The sequence below is a fragment of the Pseudophryne corroboree genome, chromosome 1, assembly GCF_028390025.1.
Source record: "Pseudophryne corroboree isolate aPseCor3 chromosome 1, aPseCor3.hap2, whole genome shotgun sequence".
Lineage (NCBI taxonomy): Eukaryota > Metazoa > Chordata > Amphibia > Anura > Myobatrachidae > Pseudophryne > Pseudophryne corroboree.
The window spans coordinates 1,005,329,652-1,005,355,133 of record NC_086444.1 but is presented as its reverse complement, the minus strand read 5'-3'; the positions used below and the strand labels follow the sequence as shown (position 1 = coordinate 1,005,355,133).

General features: G+C 42.4%; 1 protein-coding gene and 1 long non-coding RNA gene across 2 annotated transcripts in view; one reads left to right on the top strand and one right to left on the bottom strand.

Moving 5' to 3' along the window:
- GALNTL6 (polypeptide N-acetylgalactosaminyltransferase like 6) overlaps positions 1-25,482 on the bottom strand; it is a 1,932,308-nt gene that overhangs the window by 765,680 nt on the left and 1,141,146 nt on the right. The window lies entirely within an intron of this gene.
- The window catches only part of LOC134982350 (uncharacterized), a 76,875-nt gene continuing 52,995 nt past the window's right edge, over positions 1,603-25,482 (top strand). The window contains exons 1-3 of the long non-coding RNA XR_010191103.1: positions 1,603-1,759; positions 4,076-4,144; positions 6,168-6,256. This is a non-coding gene — a long non-coding RNA (uncharacterized LOC134982350). The remainder of the gene's footprint in view (positions 1,760-4,075; positions 4,145-6,167; positions 6,257-25,482) is intronic.

Below are 25,482 nucleotides of genomic sequence, written 5' to 3'. Positions count from 1 at the left end.
TCGGCTCCCCAAACACAGCAAGTGATCCGGTGGCACTCACAGCAATAATAAAGACAGTACACAGCTCTGCAGACAACGTTTCAATGTTATTGAGCTAACATTTTCATCAGAGCATAACAAATACAAAAAGCAAACATACATTTGTACCTCCTCCGGTCCATCCACACAAGACACAGGCAAACGCAAGTAGGGTCTGTGACTGTAGTCTTGGCTATATATATATATATATATATATATATATAGCCACGCTCATCTGAGGTGGCTCCATCGCAGGCGTGCACTCCGGCGTGACTAGGTGATCCATCCGCCTAGCCCCGCTGGGAGTGCACAGAGACGTTCTCCCATTCACTAGAATGGGGCACATCTCTGTCAGCATCTCTAGGGGGTGGGTTAGGGTTAGGCTGCCAGGTGGAGGAGAGTTAGGGTTCGGCTGCGGGGTGGAGGAGAGTTAGGGTTAGGCTGCAAGGTGGAGGAGAGTTAGGGTTAGGCTGCAGGGTAAAGGAGAGTTAGGGTTAGGCTGCGGGTTGGAGGTGAGTTAGGGTTAGGCTGCGGGGTGGAGGAGAGTTAGGATTAGGCTGCAGGGTGGAGGAGAGTTAGGGTTAGGCTGCAGGGTGGAGGTGAGTTAGGGTTAGGCTGTGGGGTGGAGGAGAGTTAGGGTTAGGCTGCGGGGTGGAGGAGAGTTAGGGTTAGGCTGCGGGGTGGAGGAGAGTTAGAAGAGAGTGTACAGGTTAGGCACTAAGGGGGTACAGTTAGGGTTAGACTGCGAGTGGGCGGATAGGATTAGGCTGCTGGGGGGGCGATTAGAGTTAGGGTTTAGGTAGGGAGGGTTAGGGAAGCAGGTGGAGAGGGTTAGTATACTTACCCACCGGGTGTCAGGATCCTAATCATCGGCATGCTACTGTCGGTTTTTCTGACTGCCGGCATGGTAAGCACCGGGATGTGTACCCAATAGATATAGACATTGGAAAAGCAGGCACCCAGCCAGTCCAAACAGCATCACAGATCAGACACCAATGTGTATGCAATGTTTCAGTTGTTTAATCTGTTTTCTGCTTGAAAATGGATTAAACGTCAAAAAATGTGCATACACATTGGTGTCTGATCTGTGATGCTGTTTGGACTGGCTGAGTGCCTGCTTCTCCAATGTCTATATATTTTGATAAATCGATAGAATATAGACCCACATATTACACATTTCACCATTGGGCTATGTATGAATCAGTTACCCACAGGTACTGTATATACTCTTGGCAGGCATAACTGAACAGCACTTGGAATAAAATTCCTAGAGGTTCTGCAGCAGCTGCAATACATAGCACCCTGTTGGGAAGATAGGTGAAGCAGTGGTCCTTAGCCTCATACATGGGAACCCTCCCAACTCCCTCCCGCTGTACCTATACAGTGTGGTCACTCATATCTACAGTAGCTCCTCAGTGACCCGTCTTCTTACTGCTCCCTTCCCATTCACGTGTATTCCCTGGCTCCGAAGCCCATGTGATAGCAAGCCACACGCTACTTCCTTACTCTCACCATATTGGTCCAGTGGGCGGAGCTGCAATTAACCGGTTGCTAAGCTGCATCTCTAGGGAGTGAACGGAAGCCCAGTAACAGTGACATGGCCAGCTGATTGCAGCTGGCGACCCGGCCAATATACACTGCTGCCCAGGTTGCGGGTACTCCAGTCTCAGCAGTACACCCTGATGGTGGCCCTAGCGGGTGGCACAGCTAGGTTGGCACCCTTCATTGGCTGGCGCCCCTGGTGAGTGCCATCCTGGCCGATGGTGAGATACGCCACTGAGCTCTGCACCCACTTAAGGTGCATACACACTAGAAGATTTTGAGCTCAAAGTAGCTCACTTGTGGCATTTTGAGCTACATTGAGCTCAAAACCTCCTAGTGCAGGCCTGGCCAACCTGTGGCTCTCCAGCTGTTGTAAAACTACACATCCCAGCATGCCCTGCCACAGTTCTTGCATTCCCTAATCGCAAAACTGTGACAGGGCATGCTGGGACATGTAGTTTCACAACAGCTGGAGAGCCACAGGTTGCTGAGAGAAGCAGAAGGAGGCCGAGGCTGGCTGGGATTGGGAGCAATAGTCTTTGGCTTAAGCTCTGTTTGCAAATAGTGTGACTGTGTGTGCAGTGCTGTAAAGAGATACAGACAGATGGGTCTTTTTATGGTGCTCTGGTCTTCTCCCCCAGTTAAAAGGCCTCTCACTGCTCCTTTGTTGACAGGTACAAATTTGTAATAAATGGCCAAAATATCTGACTAATAAAATAAAATAAATTGTATAAAGATAAGGGGGTGGTGGTGGTGGTGATGGGGGGGCTTATTTTGTCAGTCCCGGGCCCACAATTTCTGACAGCATCCCTACAGATGTATACCAAGGTGGTCATCAAAATACTAGACACTGTAATAGATTATAATTAAAACTTGTCAATGTAGGTGAAACTGGGGAACAAAGTGACAGAGAGAGTTAAATATCAGGCAATGAAATTAGAGAAAATGTCAGTTTAATCAATCAATAGCTATAAAAGTGTCAACAGGATTTAATGGTGTAATGTCCCCAGCCCTCTGAGTTAATTATAAGAATACTAAAAGTCATTGTAAACATTTGTACATAGACATATATTTATATAAAACACCTAATTCCATTATGACCCAAATCTAAAGACTATATAAAACATATTTTTTTCTATTGTAGAGTAGCCTTGGTAATGAAGTACATCTTAAATAATCAATATTTGTATCTGGTTAACAAATAAACATAATGTAAATACCGTAGATTGTAGGTACATTTTAAATATAGCAATTTATACCATTGACATTGGCCTCTAACATATTTCAGCATTGCGCTACACAACTGGCATTAAATAGGTAGCAAAAAACTTTATTTATATTAAAATGTATTTATAAACATAGACATTCAGTCTGGATTTTTTTTCTACTCTGTTACCAGGCTGACACCCATGCATGGCCCTCTGAGAATCACACTTGAATAGGTGTTTTTTGGGATTTATAAAAGTAGAAAAAAACCTCTCTCATTAATGTATTCTTTATTTGCCAAAATATTCTGTTTGTTTTGTTTGTTTTGTCAGTGTTGACTTCTCATAGAGTGGGAAGCACATGTCAGGTATTCACTATCCTCTCATTAAAATATTTGCTAATGATACAAACTAACACTTTACCTCGGAACTAGAACAATTACCTCTTATCACAGCACTTCTCAGTCCCTACAGTATACTTACTATATTATAAAAAAAGAACAGGAAATAAGCACTTGTACATGCAAAATATAATAGTAAACTATACAAATATACACAATTTATAGATGGTAATAACTCATTGTGAAATATTGCAAATCAGTACCCTGTATAATCACAGCCTGCATAATCCTGCAGTAGATATATTTTATAGTAGCCGGCCTGCGCAAGTAACCTGTGCTAGTATTACAATACCACAACAGTCAGTAACAGAGATGACAGAGTTTTAACAACTTAACTGATTATTTTTCCCTTCAAAACTGGTCATGACATTGTTGTTTTTTTAAATGTTTTATTGAATATAGTTTAAAAAGTATTTTTTTTTAAATATTTAAATATTATATAATGCACATCTGCAGAACGGATCTCCTCGTCAAAAACTGGGGGACACAGTGGGGTGGCGCAGTCTCATGTGATCTGGCCATCCCAGTTAATGAGGTTATTCAGGTTCATTAGCAAACCAAAAAAGAAAGCAATTGGGCTAAACCATGTTGCACTGCTTCTGGGGAAGATGTAAAACGGTGCAGGGAGATTTAGATTTGGGTGGGTTATATTGTTTCTGTGCAGGGTAAATACTGGCTGCTGTATTTTTATACTGCAATTTAGATTTCAGTTTGATCACACCCCACCCAAATCTAACTCTCTCTGCACATGTTACATCTGCCCCCCCCCCCCCCCCCCCCTGTCCCCTGCAGTGCACATGACTTTGCCCAATTGCTTAATGTTTCTGGTTTGCTAACAAACCTGAATAAGGCCCTAAATGCACAGTACCGTAATGCAAAGTTCTCAGCACACTCTCCTTTTCTTGCTAGTTACCAAGTTTATTCCAAAAGGACATCGTAATTAGGAAATCCAACAATCCCATGTGCAAAGAAGCAGTTGTAAGTACAAATTTTAGGGTTTGTTCTTTTCTGCTCCTCAGTTCCTCCTGTGATTACATGTGCCCCTAAATGGAAGGATCTTGCTTCCCAGTGCATGGGATGTTTCTCATACTCACTAATTACGAGTTTCCCAAAAAAATTACAGTAAATGGCTTAAATTTCATTACAACAAATAAATGACTGAGCACAAGAGCATTTGTAAACAGCCAATCACAAGTAGCGTGCTTGCAACCATCATCTTCATCAATGTCCACTGATACATCTCCACTTGACCACAGAACAAATCGTCGTATCAGATGTAAATGTGTGTTTCGTGTGCAGTAAACTGTAATTACTAAAACATGCTCTTACTGTATTCAGCCTAAGTTAGTGCAAGCAGATGTATCTGACAATGGCCCTCATTCCGAGTTGTTCGCTCGCTAGCTGCTTTTAGCAGCATTGCACACGCTAGGCCGCCGCCCTCTGGGAGTGTATCTTAGTTTAGCATAATAGCGAACGAAAGATTAGCAGAATTGCGAATAAATAATTCTTAGCAGTTTCTGAGTAGCTCGAGACTTACTCCTACACTGCGATCAGCTCAGCCCGTTTCTTTCCTGGTTTGACGTCACAAACACGCCCTGCGTTCGGCCAGCCACTCCCCCGTTTCTCCAGACACTCCAGCGTTTTATCCTGGCACGCCTGTGTTTTTCCGCACACTCCCAGAAAACGTCCAGTTTCCGCCCAGAAACACCCACTTCCTGTCAATCACACTCCGATCACTTCAACGATGAAAATTCTTCATTCAGACGTGAGTAAATCTACTAAGTTTTGTGCTAAAATACTTAGCGCATGCGCGCTGCATACCATGCGCATGCGCATTTTTGCCTTAATCGCTCCGTTGCGAAAATCGGCAACGAGCGAACAACTCGGAATGACCCCCAATATCACACAAATCTACTTATACATATACATGTATGCGTGCACTTACTGTTCTGTGCAAAATAAATTGTCTTCATGCCTTTAGACTAAGCTCCTTGAGGTAGGGACTCGTATGAATAAATATTCGCTGTAGTGTAATATGGTGCTTCTTTATAAATAAACTCTAATAAATAAAAACATTTTTTCACCTTTTAGATTAGTCTATTCAATGAATCTATTTCATGTATACCAGTATTTTCTAAACTCTGCAACAATTAATTTTATGTAATGCATTCATTAGCACAAAACTGCAGTAGTTGTTAGTGTACTATAAATAAAGAATAAATATTATTTTAGCTACTTTCCTTATACAAATATTGTCTCCCCTTATTTATTTTCCCTGAAGCATCAACCGTGGGATACTCGTTAAGAAATGAAGCCCGTGCTACACTAAAGTGATTAAACAATTAAATAATTTAACATCACTGGGACAAATTGCTGCAGGAAATGCAACTTAATATTTCTTTATGATTATTCTTTTGCTTTGTGTCGTACCAGCATGATTCTTTAGAGTATTTGATTATGAGTATTACTCTTCATGTCTAACATCCATAAATGATGCATGTAATGTATTGCTACAAGCTCATCGTCAATAATTTGAACAGAGGCCAGGACATGTTAAGCATTATATCCCTTATCAGCTCAATCATTTATAGTGGATTTTGCATAGTAAATGACTGTCGATGGGATCATCACCATCAATGCCATATTTGTTCTTCGTGATATGATTGCACTATAGAATCATTCACTTCACTTCTAATTATCCCTAATCTGCTGCTGAAAATGCCTGAAAAGAGAAGCAAAGGGGGTACTAAAGTTATATTAAGCACTGTTATTACATTGCTCTGCCAAGCTCATTAAGGTCCTCTAAATATGAGAATTTGGTTGCTTAGTAACAAAATATTGCAGGAAATATGTCTGTAATAAAACAGTTACTGATGCAAAGTTCTCAACTCTTTTTTTTTTATCTCTTGCGCTGTGCTGTCTCTCATTTATGCCATTGTTACATATTAGTAGCCAATGTATTGTCCTCACGTGCCTTTTTAACATTTCCACTGCTATTCAGGATAACGTTATTTGGAACCTGACGCTACAGAAAAGTGTGTTACGTTGTACTGCAGAGATAACATAAAAAGTTACAGGAATAAATGAAAGGTAACACGTAGAGGAAAGCTTTGAGACTACTGCATATTTCACTCTATAGAGCAAAAGGGACTTGGACTGCTGCCTGGAGAAGGTGTCAGCAGGACTAATGGGGTTCCAATAGCTACACAGATATACCTCCTGGCACCAATTATTTTTGGAGGTTGTACCTGTCTTTTAGTCGTACCTCTGACTAGTCATTCTATATGTATTCAGTGTTATCATTTAACTGTATCATCTGTGAACTTTGTAATGCTAAATACATTTACTGTATCAATATTTCCGAGACTTTTCCTAGAAGTCCATTTGTAAAAAGGTGTCTACACAGACTAATTTAATTTGACATAAGTATGGTGCATGTATTATATTTAAAAAAAGGCTGAATGAATCCTTTACAACTGAAGTTTCTATGAATATCAGTGTTTTGCAGCCAAAAAATTAAAGTGAAAAACTTTTCAGAAACTGGGACATGTACTGTATTCCAACTTAAAGAGTCCTACCGAATTCATAAAAAAGGAATCGACTTAACAAATATGGGCCAGATGTACTAAGCCTTGGAAAGTGATAAAGTGAAGAATGATAAACTACCAATCCACTATCATTTTTCAAACACAGCCTGTAACATGGCAGTTAGGTGCTGATTGACTGGTACTTTATCATTCTCCACTTTATCACTTATCAAGGCTTAGTGCATCTGCAAATGAGAATCTAAGCACAAACTTCACTCATTTTTAAATTTACACATGAGTGCATACCAATTTGCACATCATTTTCTTGGTCTCTGAATACACTTATTAAAACACATTTGTGTGTCTGCAGACCAAATCTGTTATACACTTATTAGGTTTTCACTAGAGATGAGCGGGTTTGGTTCCCTGAGAACTGAACCTCCCCGAACTTCATGCTCCGAGCCGACATTCGAGTCAGGCTCGGAACTCTGAAACTAGAACGAGGCAAAACGTCATCACCCTGCTATCGGATTCTCGCAGGTTTTGGATTCCATATAAACAGCTGTGATCGCCGCCATTTTTACTCTGCACTTGGGGAGTGAGGGAGACAGACCTCTGTCTCTATCTGTGGGTGGTGGCATCGTGTGGGGTTAGTGTGTGCTCTGTATGGGTGCTGCTGAAGTCACTGTGGTGTACCTGTGCTGTGTTAGGTGTGCTGTCCTTTCTGTCACTGGTGTTTCATGTGCTGTTAGAGCCGGGTGCTGCAGCTGTACATGGGTGTTGCTGTCACTGTGTTGTACAGGGTGCAGGGGCACTGTCCTCCTCCTGTATGCTGTAAAATATAGGGGTGCTGCTGGTCCTGTATGTTGTTCAGGAGTTGCTTAAAATTAAAAGCACACTGCTCCTGTATGCTGTATAGGGGTGCCGCTGTTAGAATAACATTACACTGGACATGTATGCTTTCAAAATTCAGGGTGCAGTTGTTAAAAATTAAAAGCACACTGCTCCTGTATGCTGTAAAATATAGGGATGCTGCTTTTAAAATAACGTTACACTGGCCCTGTGTATTGTAAAAATTCAGGAATGCAGTAAAATAAATGTACACTTGCCCTGTCTTGTATGCTGTAAACATTCAGGGGTGCAGTGAAAATAAATGCACACTGGCCCTGTATTGTATGCTGTAATAATTCTAGGTTGCAGTGAAAATCAATGTACACTGGCCCTGTCTTGTATGCTGTAAAAATTCAGGGGTGCAGTGAAAATAAATGTACACTGGCCCTGTATGCTGTAAAAATACAGGGGTGCAGTGAAAATAAATGTGCACTGGCCTTGTCTTGTATGCTGTAAAATTACAGGGTGTTGTGAAAATACAGGGATGCTGGCACTGTCCATGGTTGCGATGTCTAGGCCTGACCTTCCCAACATTGTATGGGAAGAAGAGGCTCCTACCACCATTTGCACACCCCCTGCAAGTGCTGGGAGAAGCATCGCCAGTTCAGTTGCTGATATTGAGATTGAAGATGTCACTGTAGACGTACACCAGGATGAGGAGGATATGGGTGTAGCTGGCGCTGCGGAGGAAGTTGATGATGAGTTTTCTGATGGTGATTTGGTTTGCTTTAACAAAGCACCAGTGGAGACAGTTGTTGGCCATGGGATGAAAAAGCCCATTGTCATGCTTGGGCAAAATACCAAAAAAGCCACCTCTTCGGTGTGGAATTATTTCTCCACAAATCCTGACAACAGGTGTCAAGCCATCTGTTTCTTTTGTCAATCCATAACAAGTACAGGTAAGGATGTTAACCACCTTGGAACATCCTCCCTTATACGTCACCTGCAACGCATTCATCATAAGTCATTGTCAAGTTCAGAATCTTTGGGTAATAGCGTAAGCAGTCCACTGCCACCTAAATGATGTGGTTTGCAAAATATTATTTCTATATGAGGATGAGTCTGTAAACACTGAAGGGGGGGGGATCTGAGGATGAGGATGACATCTTGCCACTGTAGAGCCAGTTTGTGCAAGGAGAGATTAATTGCTTTTTTTTTAGGTGGGTGCCAAAACAAACCAATAATTTTTAGCCACAGTCATGTGGCAGACCCTGTTGCAGAAATGATTGGTTTGTTAAAGTGTGCCTGTCCTGTTTATACAACATAAGTATGGGTAGGAGCGCCCATGGAAAATTCCATCTTGCACGTCTTTTTCCCCCCACATCATTCCAGGGTGCTGCCCTATATTGGGTGCTGCGCCTCTGCCCTATCAGTCCAGGGGTGCTTCGCCACTGCTGTTTAATTCCAGGGGTGCATTTGCTTGTCTGCTGTGCTGTGTAATTCTCCAGGGGTGCTGTCTATGCTGTAAAAATCCAAGGGTGCTGCTGTACTTGATCCTAGGTTTAAATGAAAGCCTAGTGCAGATATGAACAAGCTTCAACATCACAAACATATTTGTGAAAACCAGCCGCAAAGGTGGAAATGGAAATTGCCGCAGTGTTTTTAAATAAAGTGGAGAGTGACCACATTTGTGTCCAAAGTCAGTGTGACTCAGAAGAGACTGAATCATTATCCAGCGCAACTGCTGGAGAGGTAAAAGTGAAATTTTCTGCTGGAGCATTAGCGAGAGGTTATTCTCAATGATTTCATGTTATGGACTCACTCAAATGAATGGCTCCAATAAGTCAGCCTTAATTTTGATTTATTGTTAATGTTACACATTTTGGGATTATTTATTTAGAAGATATGCATTTGTTGTAAAGGGATCTTCTTTTCCTAAGGGCTTCATAGGGTAATTGCAGGACCTTGCAGTGTTAGAAGAACAGAGTTTCAGTGATCTTGCATTGCATCAGCTTTCCATTGCACTGCAATCTCATAGTGGCTTACTGCCAGGAAGATGTCTGCCTTGCCAGGCTAAGGCATGCTGTGGGCACAGAGGTTAGCATTGCTTCCTCCCACAGTCCTACTTATAATATGAAATGAGTTTTGACTGTAGAGTGGTAAGATCCACTACGGCAGGGGCTCAATAACAAAAAAATTCACCGCACAGTCCTGCTTAGTACTTTACTGAACCCACCCGAACTCAACTTGCCCCATCCAGGGCTGCTGTGGGGGCTCAGGAGAGGCTGTTAAAAATCTAAGGGGCTGCTTTATTTAAAAATACAATATGAATAAAATAAACAAGACACACAGGTATGCTCACATGCGTGCAACTGGGAGATGTGAAAAACAAAAATAAGACATCTGCCACAAAATATGTAAATAAAAATGCAATAAATGCAATAAAAAATGTAAACATAAAAAAAAGAAACCCACGAGATTTTCACAAAATAAGTCTCCAGACTCTGTGGAGGGGAAAATATAAAATCTTGATCCTGTGGTATACACCAGTTTATTTGCATTCCAGCATTAAATCCGAGATTATCTTAATCCCTGAAAATGGAGAAGGGGGTACAATTTTGGAGGCTTTGGCCCCTAGTTTTTCAGTTTGTCCAGTAATGTGGTAATTATATATTTGCTTGGTTGAAGTCCTTTCTGTTTCACACCAATATAGGAGTGGAGGTGAAAACCTGAGTGTTGTTCCTCTTGCATCTTCTCATAATGTGAAAAGTCATCGAATATGGAGGTGGTATGTTTGTAGCTAGCTATGATTCAGAGAACTTAGCAAGCTTTTTCCAAGGGGACCACCTGTCGCTGAAATTATGGGTTTATTAAACTGTACATGTCCTGTTTAAACAACATAAGGGTGGGTGGAAGGGCCCAAGACAATGCCATATTGCACCTCTTTTTTTTCTATGCATTATGTGCTCTTTGGGGCCTAGTTTTTAAAACTGCCATGCTGTCTGCCACTGCAGTGCCACTCCTAGATGGGCCAGGTGTTTGTGCCACCCACTTGTGTTGCTTAGCCTAGTCATCCAGCTACCTTGGTGCAACCTTTTGGCCTAAAAACAATATTGTGAGGAGTGAGGTGTTCAGAATAGACAGAACCAGACAGAACAGAATAGACAGAACAGAATAGAATGAGTGGAAATTAATGTTATTGAGGTTAATAATACCGTAGGATCAAAATTACCCCCAAATTCTGTGATTTGAGCTGTTTTTATGTTTTAAAAAAAATCATCCAGACCCAAAACCCAAACCCGGAAGGGTGGTTTTGGCAAAACCAATTCAGATCCAAAACACGAGCGAGGATCCAGATTCAAAACCAAAACACAAAACCCGAAAAGTGTCCGCCACACATCTCTAGTTTTCACAACCCCCATCCTGTGACTCAATCATTGTAACAGACCTAGGATGGGATGTATTAAAAGGGAAAATGTGGTAAAACACTGTTTTCTGGGGTTTGATATGTACTATATAGTAAGCCTGCCCAACCTGTTGCTCTCCAGATGTTGGCTTTAGTACATATGCGATTAGCATCAATGCATGTGCAGCGATGTATTTTATTACATCCTAGAGAAGTAGCCAATCTTACGACACACAGTTGCATTGCTCCACTACATTTTACACAAATGCTACTGTATAGGTCATTGGTACGGCCTCATCTAGAATACTGTGTTCAATTCTGGATGCCATATCTTCAGAAGGATATTAATACATTAGAGACTGTACAAAGAAGGGCAACTAAAATTATACATGGCCTATATCACAAAACATACCCAGAAAGACTAAAGGTGGGTACACACTGATAGATATATCTGCAGATCAATTGATCTGCAGATATATCTATGGTTGGATCGGGCAGTGTGCTGTGCACACACACTGCCAGATCTGTCGGGGCCTGATGTCATGAACTGGGTGGGCATGTACACCCGCCCGCCCAGTTCAGCTGTCAATCACCGCCGGCTGCCACAGCATGTGTACGGGCGGTCGGCTGATTGCCCGTACACACACAGCAAAGCAAAAATATATCAGTAGATATATTGGCCATATGCTGTGCTGCAGGGCCGATGCAATATGTCTGTGAATGACGGAGTTCACAGACATATCGCCCATATAGGAGGAAGTGAGCAAGCCCCACAGGGGTGAAACATGTTTTCCATTCCAATGGGTCCTGTTTTGTCCAACTGCAAGTGATTCACTCCTAGCCTCAGGTCAGATCATTCCATCCTGCCATTTTGGGCTAATTTTTGCCCAGCTGTCATAGAAATTGTATCTATATCCGTGCAGCTTCATTTATGCCTTTTTCCAGGCTTATGCATCTTAGTTTATTGCATCAGGATTAAAAACTGCATTTTATAGGAAAGAAATACTGCATTCTTCTTTGACTTTCCTCCTGCAGATCCTGTTGTCATATTGCTGCATGGGTTATATGAGAATTTCATGTCTATTTCCCTATATCCTAATGATTATAACAGCTCCAATTCACACAAAGTGTTTCTAATGACACCCATGTCACTAGTGATTATTTCATTGCATATACCAGTACTATTTATTTGTATCTACAATTATCTTTGACATATTTTCTGTTCCTTACACCAGTACCAATGTACACATCAGGGCCGGCTCCAGGCCTACTAGCACCCTGAGCGAGAAAATGTAAAAGCGCCCCCCCCCCCCCCCCATGCGCGCGCCGAAGGCGCGCGCGCTTCCGGAAAAGTGGGTGTGGCCTCTGGAAAAGTGGGCGTGGTCTCATAACTTCATATCATCAAACTATAAACATATTTTCACACAATTAGCAGCCTTACACATAGCCACAGTAGTGTTCCTTACACACAATGTCTCCAGTATAGTGCCAGATACACGACATGCCCCGCAGCAGTGCTAGCTACACATGACATGCCCCGCAGCAGTGCCAGCTACACATGACATGCCCCGCAGCAGTGCCAGCTACACATGATAGTGTTCACTTTTTAGGGCATGGTGCTGATCACAGGGAGGGCACATTTTTAAGTTAGGAGGGCAAAATGATGTACATACTGCTTGTTGTTCCCATACCTATATGTCAAAGAATGGACAGTGCGCGCCGAAGGCGCGCAGCAAAAATTAAGGGGAGTTACTTCGTGGGGAAGGTACGTGGCCACATAATAGTGGCAATTTGCATTACACCACACAGTAGTGCAGCTAATACACACTGCACCAGGTAGAACCTCCTATACACTTTGCGCCAGGCACAGCACTGAGACACATTGCCTAGCCACAGACGCCTAGCGGGAACACTACATGACACGGCCCCCAGCAGTGCCAGCTACACGCGACAAGCCCCCCAGCAGTGCCAGCTACACGCGACAAGCCCCCCAGCAGTGCCAGCTACACGCGACAAGCCCCCCAGCAGTGCCAGCTACACGCGACAAGCCCCCCAGCAGTGCCAGCTACACGCGACAAGCACCCCAGCAGTGCCAGCTACACGCGACATGCCCCCCAGCAGTGCCAGCTACACGCGACATGCCCCCCAGCAGTGCCAGCTACACGCGACATGCCCCCCAGCAGTGCCAGCTACACGCGACATGCCCCCCAGCAGTGCCAGCTACACGCGACATGCCCCCCAGCAGTGCCAGCTACACGCGACATGCCCCCCAGCAGTGCCAGCTACACGCGACATGCCCCCCAGCAGTGCCAGCTACACGCGACATGCCCCCCAGCAGTGCCAGCTACACGCGACATGCCCCCCAGCAGTGCCAGCTACACGCGACATGCCCCCCAGCAGTGCCAGCTACACGCGACATGCCCCCCCAGCAGTGCCAGCTACACGCGACATGCCCCCCAGCAGTGCCAGCTACACGCGACATGCCCCCCAGCAGTGCCAGCTACACGCGACATGCCCCCCAGCAGTGCCAGCTACACGCGACATGCCCCCCAGCAGTGCCAGCTACACGCGACATGCCCCCCCCAGCAGTGCCAGCTACATAAATGGCCACAGAGTGCCAGATACATAAGTGCCCACACAGTGCCAGATATAAAAATGCCCACACAGTGCCAGATATGTCCCCACAGTGCCATATATAAAATTGTCCCCACAGTGCCAGATATAAAATTGCCCCCACAGTGCCAGATATGCCCCCACAGGGCCAGATACATAAATGCCCCCAGTGCCAGATACATAAATGCCCACACATTGCCAGATGCATAAATGCCCCCAGTGCCAGATGCATTATTTCCCCCCACAGTGTCAGATACATTAATGCCCCCAGTGCCAGATATGCCCCCACAGTGCCAGATATGCCCCCACAGTGCCAGATATGCCCCAGTGCCAGATATGCCCCAGTGCCAGATATGCCCCCACAGTGCCAGATAAATAAATGCCCCCCACAGTGCCAGATAAATAAGTGCCCCCACAGTGCAGATATACCCCCACAGTGCCAGATACATAAATACCCCCACAGTGCCAGATACATACATGCCCCCACAGTGCCAGATACATACATGCCCCCACAGTGCCAGATACATACATGCCCCCACAGTGCAGATACATACATGCCCCCACAGCGCAGATATGCCCCCACAGTGCCAGAAATGCCCCCACAGTGCCAGATACATTAATGCCCCCTCACAGTGCACAGATAAATGCCCCCCCCGCACTGCCAGATAAATGAATGCCCCCCACAGTGCCAGATAAATGCCCCCACAGTGCCAGATACATAAATGCCCCCACAGTGCAAGATTCATAAATGCCCCCACAGTGCAGATATGACCCCACAGCGACAGATATGCCCCCACACTGTGCCAGTGCCCCCACAGTGCAGATATGCCCCCACACAGTGCCAGTGCCCCCACAGTGCAGATATGCCCCCACACAGTGCCAGTGCCCCCACAGTGCAGATATGCCCCCACACAGTGCCAATGCCCCCACATAGTGCCAATGCCCCCACAGTGCAAGATTCATAAATGCCCCCACAGTGCAGATATGACCCCACAGCGACAGATATGCCCCCACACTGTGCCAGTGCCCCCACAGTGCAGATATGCCCCCACACAGTGCCAGTGCCCCCACAGTGCAGATATGCCCCCACACAGTGCCAATGCCCCCACATAGTGCCAGTGCCCCCACACACAGTGCCAGTGCCCGGCCCCGACGATCCCAACATACCTGCGGCGACGCTGGGAGGGGACGTGCTGCTGTTGAGCCTGAGGGCCACCGACTGTTCCCGGCTGCTTGGTGCGCGCTGCGCGGCGTCTGACGTCAGACGCCGGCGCCGCGCAGCGCACAGTTTTGAAAGGCCGGGGACGGTGGGGAGAGCTGCCAGCAGTGTACAGGGCCGGCTCCAGGTAAGACTATGGCGGCGCCAGCGCGCGGCGCCCATTAAGGGTGGCGCCCCGCGCGGCCGCTCTAGTCGAACGTGCCTAGAGCCGGCCCTGGTACACATATATATAAAAAAAAAAAAAAATTTTGATCCGTGTTTCTTTATCCATTTGTATCTATACGGACGGGTAATTTTTATCACCCGTTCCTAATAACTACAGCCTAATTGATCTCCATTATCCTTTTTAGGGTTTTTTTTTTTTTTTTTTCATAAATCTATATATCTTTGTTTTTTTCATAAATCTATATATCTTCCTTTTTCGTGGACTCTCATTTGTGATCCAGGGACACAATACCACCGGTGTGGGACTTGATGTCTCCTGCCTAACACAAAAAGCAGATCCACACTATATCTATAAGACCCAGCTAATTATCCCCCCCTATATAGGTGCACTCTCATTGGACGTCTGACCAAATCCTTCTACTATCAAACCACACTGCTAATGCCCGATCTCGTCCGATCTTGGAAGCGAAACAGTGTGGGCTGAGTTAGTACCTGAGGTGGAGACTCACAGGGAATACTCAGTGTTGTAGAACATCAATCATTGCATATGATGTGTGGTATGTGACTCCAACAGCAGCATCACCATTTGTTCCTATCCTTTTCTTTCTTTACCCTGGTATATCCTTTGATTTGTTTCTATTATTACTTATTGCCATAACAGCTGTTATTCCTTCATTAGGATTATGACAGAATCTAAAATCAATGGACTTAATTGATCTCATTAATACAGATCATCTGTACTGGCCGGGTGAGAAAGGGTTTATGACTTGCAGTGTCTCTACCCCTCTCCATCTCATTTCCTGAGGCAGGACCAGAACATTTTTATCTGGGATCATTCACATCTCCTCAACCAGGGGCAATTATATTCTTAATATTTCCAAATAAATTTTGTTTTATCTGCTGACTAATCAACCTAGTGTTATTCATTCTAGTTATTTAACTACCATTAATGAGTGCGCCCACACAAGAGCCTTCTTCTTTCTCCCTTTTGTTTATATCGCCCATATACACTGGACGACGGACCCGCAATATATTGGCCGTTCAATAGAACAGCCTATATATCGGCCCGTGTGTACGGGCCATCAGAAATCTCAATATGCATAGTTTGGAGCAGAGTAGGGGAAGTGGGGACATGATAGAATCTTTCAAATATATCAAGGGTTTTAACAAAGTCCAGGTGGGAAACATTCTTCAAATGAAGAGAAGCATTAGAACATGAGGACATGCACTGAAACTGGAGGAGGTAGGTTTAGGTGAAATTTGAGGATACATTTCTTCACAGAAAGGATAGTGGACAAGTGGAATGGCCTCCCATCAGAGGTGGTAGAGGCTAAGACTGTAGGGCAATTTAAATGTGCATGGGATAGACATAAGGATATCTTTACTAAGAAATAAGGATCAAATAAGGTTTGATGTAAAAATATGGTAAAAAAGGGGCAGCCTAGATGGGTCAAGTGGTTCTTATCTGCCATCAAATTCTATGTTTCTTTATGTTTCTATGTTTTACAGTATATTTGTTTAAGGTCTACATTTAAACCATAAATTATTTCCAATAATGTGAATATTGCTGCCCCCTAGCCCTTTGTAATAGACAACAATGTTAAAAGCTATCCATAGCTCTATCAATAGTGCTCATAGGAAGGGGCACTGACGCATTAGGGTCCTCCAAGACCTATAAGGATTTGTGTGCTGTAAGCAAGACTGTTACATTAATGGGAAGCCAGTGTGATATACTTGAACACAGCCCCTTCATTATTTAATGGATATATTGAGCTGGACCATCTTAAAATATCCCAATGTCTTAATAGGCTGCAGGAAGGTGGCGTTAGGCACCACTGGGGGGAGGTTAGGTTTAGGCACTAAGGGAGAAGGGTTAGGCTGCGGGGCAGGGGGAGTTTAGTTTAGGCACCACCTGGGGGAGGTTAGAATCAGGCACTTTGAGGGAGGTTAGTGTAGTCTGCAGAAAGGGAGGGTTAGGGTAAGGGGGCAGGGGGCAGGGGGGAACAGTCTTACCTCCATCTGAATGGATTTCAACTATCGAGAAGCTGGCGTCAGTATTCCAACTACCGGCATCCTGTACACCGGCTAATCATACTGAACCCAAATCCATAACCAAATATGCATATCACTACACTGTGGATTCTTGCCACATCCTGATCCAGAACTCAGGACACGCCTAGTAACCTAGAGCGATTCCTGTTTACCTTTGTCCTGCCATCCTTCGTCTGCCCTGAGTTACTACTCCTGGAAATAAGCCTGTTTTTTGTGTTTTATTTAGAATTTTGGTATGTATACAGTATATTATACACATGTTTTTAATAGTTCTACTGAACATATGTTCTGTTTAAAATTGAGTTATAAAGAAATTGCTTCTACTACTGCGGGTAATATCCATTGAATATTAATGATAGAAGTTTCCCCTGTTCATCATCTCTGCTTCTTATGATATTTGTTCCTGAATCCAGAACTGCTGGTATCTATCTATCTATCTATCTATCTATCTATCTATCTATCTATCTATCTATCTATCTATCTATCTATCATCTATTTATCTATCCTTCCACTGTAAAAACCTTCCTAACCCTCCTAAACTAGTTATTTTATATAGACATGTTTTAAAAAAACATAACATACACATACACAAGTTATCACATAGTCAGATTAAATATAGAGATGTTAATTAGTATTTCATCATATTAAAATTATTTGGGAACTAAATTGGAAGTGTAAGGTGTCTGCTCTCTTAATTAGTGTGATGCAAATGTCAGATGTAATAGAGCTAAAAAGCAAACATAAATGAGTATAAACTATACTGAGAATGTGAGGTGCCTGAACACATTCAAATGCCCCATAGAGCATACAGTATATGCAAAAAGTAGTATAGTCTAATTGCATCATTTTAGAAAACGGAATATTAATATTAAAATAATAAATAGCTCAGGTAAATCCACCTACAATATGAGGTATGACAACAGTATGACAACAAATTGTATTTATGACCTTTATGTGATGTAAAATGTATTGCTGTGTGTTATTGTTATTATATCTCCTATAATAAATATAATATTACATTATAGTAAATACATTATTGATGAAAACAAAAAACATATTTAATATTCCACTAAACATTGTTCCTTTTTTTAAACTATGGGGTAAAATTATTAAGATGGGAGTTCTATTTAAGATGGGCTGTTGCCCATAGCAACCAATCAGATTTTACTTCTCATTTATCTAACACCTTCTAGAAGATAATACCTGGAATGTGATTGGTTGCTATGGGCAGCATCCCATCTTAAGTAGATCTCCCATCTTAGTAAATTTACCCCTATGAGTCTGATTTGGAGATGAACCTAAAGTACATTTGTACAGTGTAAAGACGGATCCTGGTGACACAGTACACGTGTGCTCCGCTTGCAGATCTGGACTTATACATGCAAATGCAGCACAGTAAAGATGCATATTAACATGAGCTTTTCAGATGTATCTTTTGAAATATGTTTGTTATGATGTATAAACTGAGTTGATGATGATGGTTGCTGCATCATTGTTCTAAACACATCTGATATTAACTACATCCCCTATTGATGTGATATATCTATTTTAGATGCATATAAATAAAAATACAGACATACAGTACTGTATCTTTACTTACATACAAATGGTGCATCTTTACATTCAATTCATACTGGCAAACCTTAGAATAAATTAAATCAGGGAAAGGTAGAATAGAACCTTCTATATGCGTTACATTGGAGTGGTGTACCCTTTCCTGCCCAGAAAGCAGGCTCCACCCAAGTCCAGCTTTTCTCATGGTCTTTACTAGTTTGCACCTCAATATACTTAAACTGGAGGTTGGGCACCATTAAGCTCAATAGTCAGTTCATCAATGAGTCATGCGGATAGACGTGCATCCAATATCCACCATTATTTCAGTGGGACTTAGAGAATTGATGGAGGTAGTGTGTTCCTGGTACCAAATCCCATCTAGATTCCACTTCACTAGACAGGCGATATTGAGAATGTACAGTGTCCTCAGTGTCCTAAAAAATGCAGTTGTACCCACCGTCCACTTAACCACGGACATGTGGACAAGTGGAACAGGGCAGACTAAGGACTATATGACTGTGACAGTCCACTGGGTAGATGTATTGCCTCCCGCAGCAACAACAGCAGCGGCACCAGTAGCAGCATCTTGCAAACGCCAACTCGTTCCTAGGCAGGCTATGCTATGTATCACCGATTTCCGTAAGAGGCACACCGCTGACAACCTGTTACGGTAACATCATTGCACAATGGCTTTCCCCACTTAGACTCTCCTGGGAATTTGTGATATCGGACAATGCCACCAATATTGTGCATGCATTACATGTGGGCAAATTCCAGCATATCTCATGTTTTGCACATACAATTAATTTGGTGGTGCAGAATTTTTTTTTTAAATGAGAGGGGATGCTGTCCGTGGTCCGAAAAATTGCGGGCCACTTTCAACATGCAGCCACTGCATGCCGAAGACTGGAGCGCCAGCATACACTCCTGAACCTGCCCTGCCATCACATGGTAATGAGGTGGAATTCAACACTCTATATGCTTCAGAGGATGGAGGAGCAGCAAAAGGCTATACATCCACCTACGATATAGGCAAAGGAGGGGGGAATGCACCTGACTCAAGCTCAGTCGAGAATCATTTCCGTCTTGTGCAAGGTTCGCCAACCCTTCAACTTGCTACACGTGTAGTCAATTCAGACACTGACAGGTTTAGTCAGGTCATTCCCATCATCAGGCTTTTGCAAAAGCAGCTGGAGAAACTGAAGGAGGAACTAAGATGGAGCAATTCAGATAAGTATGTGGGACTTGTGGATGGAGCCCTTCATTTGCTTTGCCAGGATTCAAGGGTGGTCAATATGTTGAAATCAGAGCACAACATTTTGGCCACCGTGCTCGATCCTAGGTTTAAAGCCTATGTTGTATCTCTCTTTCTGGCAGACACAAGTCTACAGAGGTTCAAAGACCCGTCAACAACTCCTTCTTCATTTTCTTCCGCAACTGGGGCTGCGAGGAAAAGGATAAGATTTCCTAGCCCACCCGCTGGCAATGATGCAGGTCAGTCAGGAGTGAGTGCTGACATCTGGTCTGGACTGAAGGACTTACCAATGATTACTGACATGTCTACTGTCACTGCATATGATTCTGTCACCATTGATAGAATGGTGGAGAATTATATGAGTGACAGCATCCAAGTAGGCATGTCAGACAGTCCGTATGTATACCGATAGGAAAAAGAGGCAATTTGGATGCCCTTTCACAAACTGGCTTTATTTTACCTAAGTTGCCCCCCTCCAGTGTGTACTCTGAAAGAGTGTTTAGTGCAGCCGGTAACCATGTCAGCAACCGGCGTAGCAGGGTACTTCAACAAAAATGTGGAGAACATGATGTTCATCAAAATGAATTATACATTTCTCCAGGAAGACGTTTACCAGCAATTGCCTGCAGAAAGTACACAGGGACCTGTGATGGTGGATTCCAATGGGGACAAATTAATACTCTGTGAGGAGGAAGATGTACACACTGAAAGGGGTGAGGAATCAGAGGATGAGGATGCGAACTACATCTTGCCTCTATAGAGCCAGTTTGTGCAAAGAGAGATTGATTGCTTCTCTTTTGGTGGGGGCCCAAACAAACCAGCGTCATTTCAGCCACAGTCATGTGGCAGACCCTGTCACTGAAATTATTGATTTGTTAAAGTGTAAATGTCCTGTTTATACAACATAAGGGTGGGTGGAAGGGCCCAAGGACAATTCCATCTTCCACCTCTTTTTCTTCTTTGCATCAGGTGCTGTTTGGGACTAGTTTTTTAAAGTGGCATCCTGTCTGACACTGCCGTAAAACTCCAGGGTTACTGCCGGATAAGTCCAGGGATACTACCATATAAGTCCAGTTCAGTGGTACTGTCTTGTGCTGCATCAGTCCAGTGGTGGTGTCTTGTGCTGCCATAAGTCCAGTTGTGGTGTCCTGGGCTGTATATTATTTACTCCAAATAAAAGGTTTATATACATTACTTATATTATTATCCAAATAATTTTTACAGGGTTTGCCCTGTGTGGTGTAGGTGTATGCTCGCCTGTGCTGCATTTTTTATAATAGCTCCAAATATAAGGGTTATTATCCAAATAATTTTTACAAGGTTTGCCCTGTGTGGTGTAGGTGTATGCTCGCCTCTTTCTGTATATTATTAAAATAGCTCCAAATAAAAGGGTTATTATTAGCCAAATTAATTTTACAGGCTTTGCCATGTGTGTGTGCGTGGTTTAGGGGTATGCTCTCCTGTGCCACCAATATTTTGCGTGTATTACATCTGGGCAAATTCCAGCACGTCCCATGTTGTTTGTGCCGCACGCTTGTGTTGCTTAGCTCAGTCATACAGCTATCTCTTGCACCTCTTTCTCTTCTTTGCATGAGGTGCTGTTTGGGTCCTAGTTTTTTTAAGTGCCATCCTGTCTGCCATTGCAGTGCCACTTCTAGATGGGCCAGGTGTTTGTGCCGCACACCTGTGTCGCTTAGCTTAGTCATCCGGCTACCCCATTGTACCTCTTTTTCTTCTTTGTGTGATGTGCTGTGTGGGTCCTAGTTTTTTAAGTGCCATCCTGTCTGCCATTGCAGTGCCACTCTTAGATGGGCCAGTTGTACAGTATGTGCCGCTTAGCTTAGTCATCTAGCCACCTTGGTGCAACCTATTGGCCTAAAAACAATATTGTGAGGTGTTCAGAATAGACTGGAAATGAGTGGAAATGAATGTTATTGAGGTTAATAATACCATAAGATCAAAATGACCCCCAAATTCTGTGATTTTAGCTGTATTTATGTTTTTTTCAAAAATCATCCAGATCCAAAACCAAAACTAAAACACGAAAGGCTGTTTTTGTAAAAACCAATCCAGATCCAAAACATGAGCATGGAACCAGAACCAAAACATGAAAAGTGCCCGTCGCACATCTCTATTATATACAGTAATGAGTGCATGTAATTGAGTCCTCAGACAAATGTCACTTTTTGTATTATTTTTGCTTAGCTAGTATTCTGTTTGGTTTTATCCAACTTTGTTGTGTTCCTGAAATCCAAACAAATCTCACAAGTGACATTAATATTTATTAATGCGAAAGATAAATTCCTTGGTTGTAATGTTTCAAATGATGTTTCGGGGCTTTAAAATTGTATTCTGCTTTAGAAATCCAGAATGTGAAAACATCATACAACAATGCAATTCATTTTTGAAATTTGTATTGATTTTAAAATAATATCTGACCTAGTACATAACACACACTCTCAAAAAGAGAAACACAGTAGGCATAAGCCTTGATGAACGCAAAGATGTCTGTAAGCACTCTCCATGTCAACAATGCTTAGTATAAATGTATAACTGTAGGAATGCACAAGGTTTACAATGGATACTGTATATGTAAAACAAAGTCGTTATTTTTAAAAACGTATCAGAGTTTTAACTGAAAAAAAATGCTGAAAAAAAAAATAGAAAAAGAAGAAACAAATACCACAGTTTACACAACTGATACCGTATGTTTTTATTATATCATATAATCTGGAATCATTATGAAAGATGAAAATTATCTGAAAGATGATTTTCTTCCTGACAATTCACAGCTTGAATGCTTCATAAAGAAAGCATAGCCTGTATTCTACAAAGCATTTGAATACCTGCAGGGTTTATCTTTATGGATTGTATATGTTTGTTGCTGAACACAGCTGCTTTGCCGAATGCACAAACTTATTTTCAATGTATCCAGCACATATACATTTTCCACAAGTCAGAGGTCTGACTGACAGTGAATGTCATCCTTTACATTAATAAACATACAGGGCTTAATGGAGCAAAGTCTCAGTCTAACTGTACTGTAGCTCTTTGTTCCACTGGGATATAGTCAAAATGTTGACATTTATAATATTGACATTCATAATGTCACCACCACAGTGCCAAATGTTGTGATGTCAACATTATCAGAATGACACTTAATATTTCAACCTGCCTTGAAAAGTGTAGCGAGTATCTACAGGCTCACAAACTGCAGCTTGTTGCAGTTTTTGGAATAAATACTATTTTCTGCAAACACACTATATATACATATATATATATATATATATATATATATATATATATATATATACAGAATCAATTTAACCCGGCACTCCAAATACTCCCAAGCATTGAATCACCTGCTCTCATGCCTTCTTAGTCGAGAGTGTAACCTCCCATACATAGTAAGTCCATAAAAGTGGCACTGAGAGACTTAAAGTTGAGAAAATGTTCTTTTAATGTAGCATCATCATCTACGTTTCGGGGTCGCAGCCCCTTCATCAGGATAATATCATACAAAATGTACAGTGTTTAAATTAGAGATGAGCGGATTCGGTTTTACTTGGATTTACTCGGTTCTCAAAACGGCATCTTATTGGCTCACGGATGTCATGTGTTTTGGATAACCAATCAGATGCCGTTTTGAGAACCGAGTAAATCTGAGTAAAACCGAATCCGCTCATCTCTAGTTTAAATACCTGCCAGGTAAGAAGGTCATCCCCGCTGCCTCCTGACACGCTGCCCGGTTTCTGGCCCTGCATTCACTACACCCCCTGGAAGTGACACAACTCCGGTCCGACCGGCTGACGTGCTGGGGCTGGATAAGAGTAACCATAGAAACCATCAGTATACATAGAAATCGTGCTTAAAGTGTCTACAAGTTACTTACAAAAAAATTGGTTACTATTGAAGTTACAAATAGAAACATGTATCAATAACATACAATGTATATAAAACAGTGAATAAAGAACAGCAATATATATAACACAATATATATAACACAACCAGTATCTGGGTCAAAGGAAACATCTTAAATTAATTAACTTAATTTGCTTATTAATTAACTTAATTTAAGATGCCTTTGACCCAGATACTATCATATATGGACCATTTTGGGGGTTAATATTATAGTTAGTACTTTATGTGTCTTAACTGGAACCATCCCTGTTTAGATTTAATGTATTTACAAGTATGTAGATTGGTGTATTTATGTAAGGATTTAGTTGTATGTTCCAATCATGCTGTTGTATCGCTGGGTGTTACTGAATATATATTGCTGTTCTTTATTCACTGTTTTATATACATTGTATGTTAATGATAAATGTTTCTATTTGTAACTTGAATAGTAACCAAATTTTTTGTATTTAACTTGTAGACACTTTAAGCATGATTTCTATGTGTACTGATGGTTTCTTTGGTTACTCTTATCCAGCCCCAGCATATCAGCCGGTCGGACTGGAGCTGTGTCACTTCCAGGTGGGTGTAGTGAATGCAGAGCCGGAAACCGGGCAGCGTGTCAGGACACAGAGGGGAGGACCTTCTTACCTGGCAGGTATTTAAACACTGTACTTTTTGTATGATATCATCCTGACGAAGGGGCTGCGACCCCGAAACGTAGCTGATGATGCTACATTAAAAGCACATTTTCTCAACTTTAACTTAAGTCTCTCAGTGCTGCTTTCATGGACTTACTATATATGTATATATAAATATATATATATATATATATAAATATATATATATATATACACAATTGTAAAGTGCAACAGAAAATGCAGCGCTATATAAGACACTAAATTAGTAATATATATATTTCTAGTAGCGCCTGTTTTGACAACTATCTCATTAGGGTTAATCTGCTGGGGGCATTTAGGGTTAGGCTGTGGGTGGGGTGAGGGTGGTGGTGGTGGTTAGGTTTAGGCAGCAGAGGGTAGGTTAGTTATTATGGTTAGGGATAAGGGAGAAATACTTGCTGGCATGCCGGAGAATTTGATGTCTGTCCAAAAAGTCACAATCACATAAACGGCAGGACACGGACGATGCCGCTAGAGCCAGTGCAACTGTTGGGAGCTGGTTAGGACCAATATACCCCCATGGCCAGTAGATCGATTCTAACATGTCAACATTTCATCTCTTTCTACATGATGAATGTCGATGAGGTCAATATTGACAGTATGACCAAGTCGACATTCTCATATTGACATGATGACTGTTGACATATCATACCCAACCCGTTTCACTGCGCTCTCCTACAGGATGAAAGAGTTTCATTACAGTGTTGGGAATTGTGCATTAAACTATTGATTAAATGGTTTTTCAGCAGGTGCATCTTCCTAGGAGCTTCTCTTTTTAATTAATCCCAAAAAAAGATTCTGAAAAGAAAGTAACTAGTTGCATTGTTGTACTGATTGCTTGGAGAAACTGTCTATTCGCACCTTTTTTTTCTATGAGTTAATGAGTTAATGATTTTAGAGATAAACAATTTCAACAATAAGACAGCTAGAAATGCAATGTCTGTAGCTTGTTTTTTAATTAATTGGGCAACCCAAAGTAAAAAGCAAAAGAACCTTTCATGGCCAATAATGCATCTTATATATAAAATGCATTGGTCTGTTTGTTTGTTTGTTTGTTTGTTTGTTTGTTTGTCTGTCCAGTTATGCATTCAAACACCCCTGAAATGATTGGGATGAA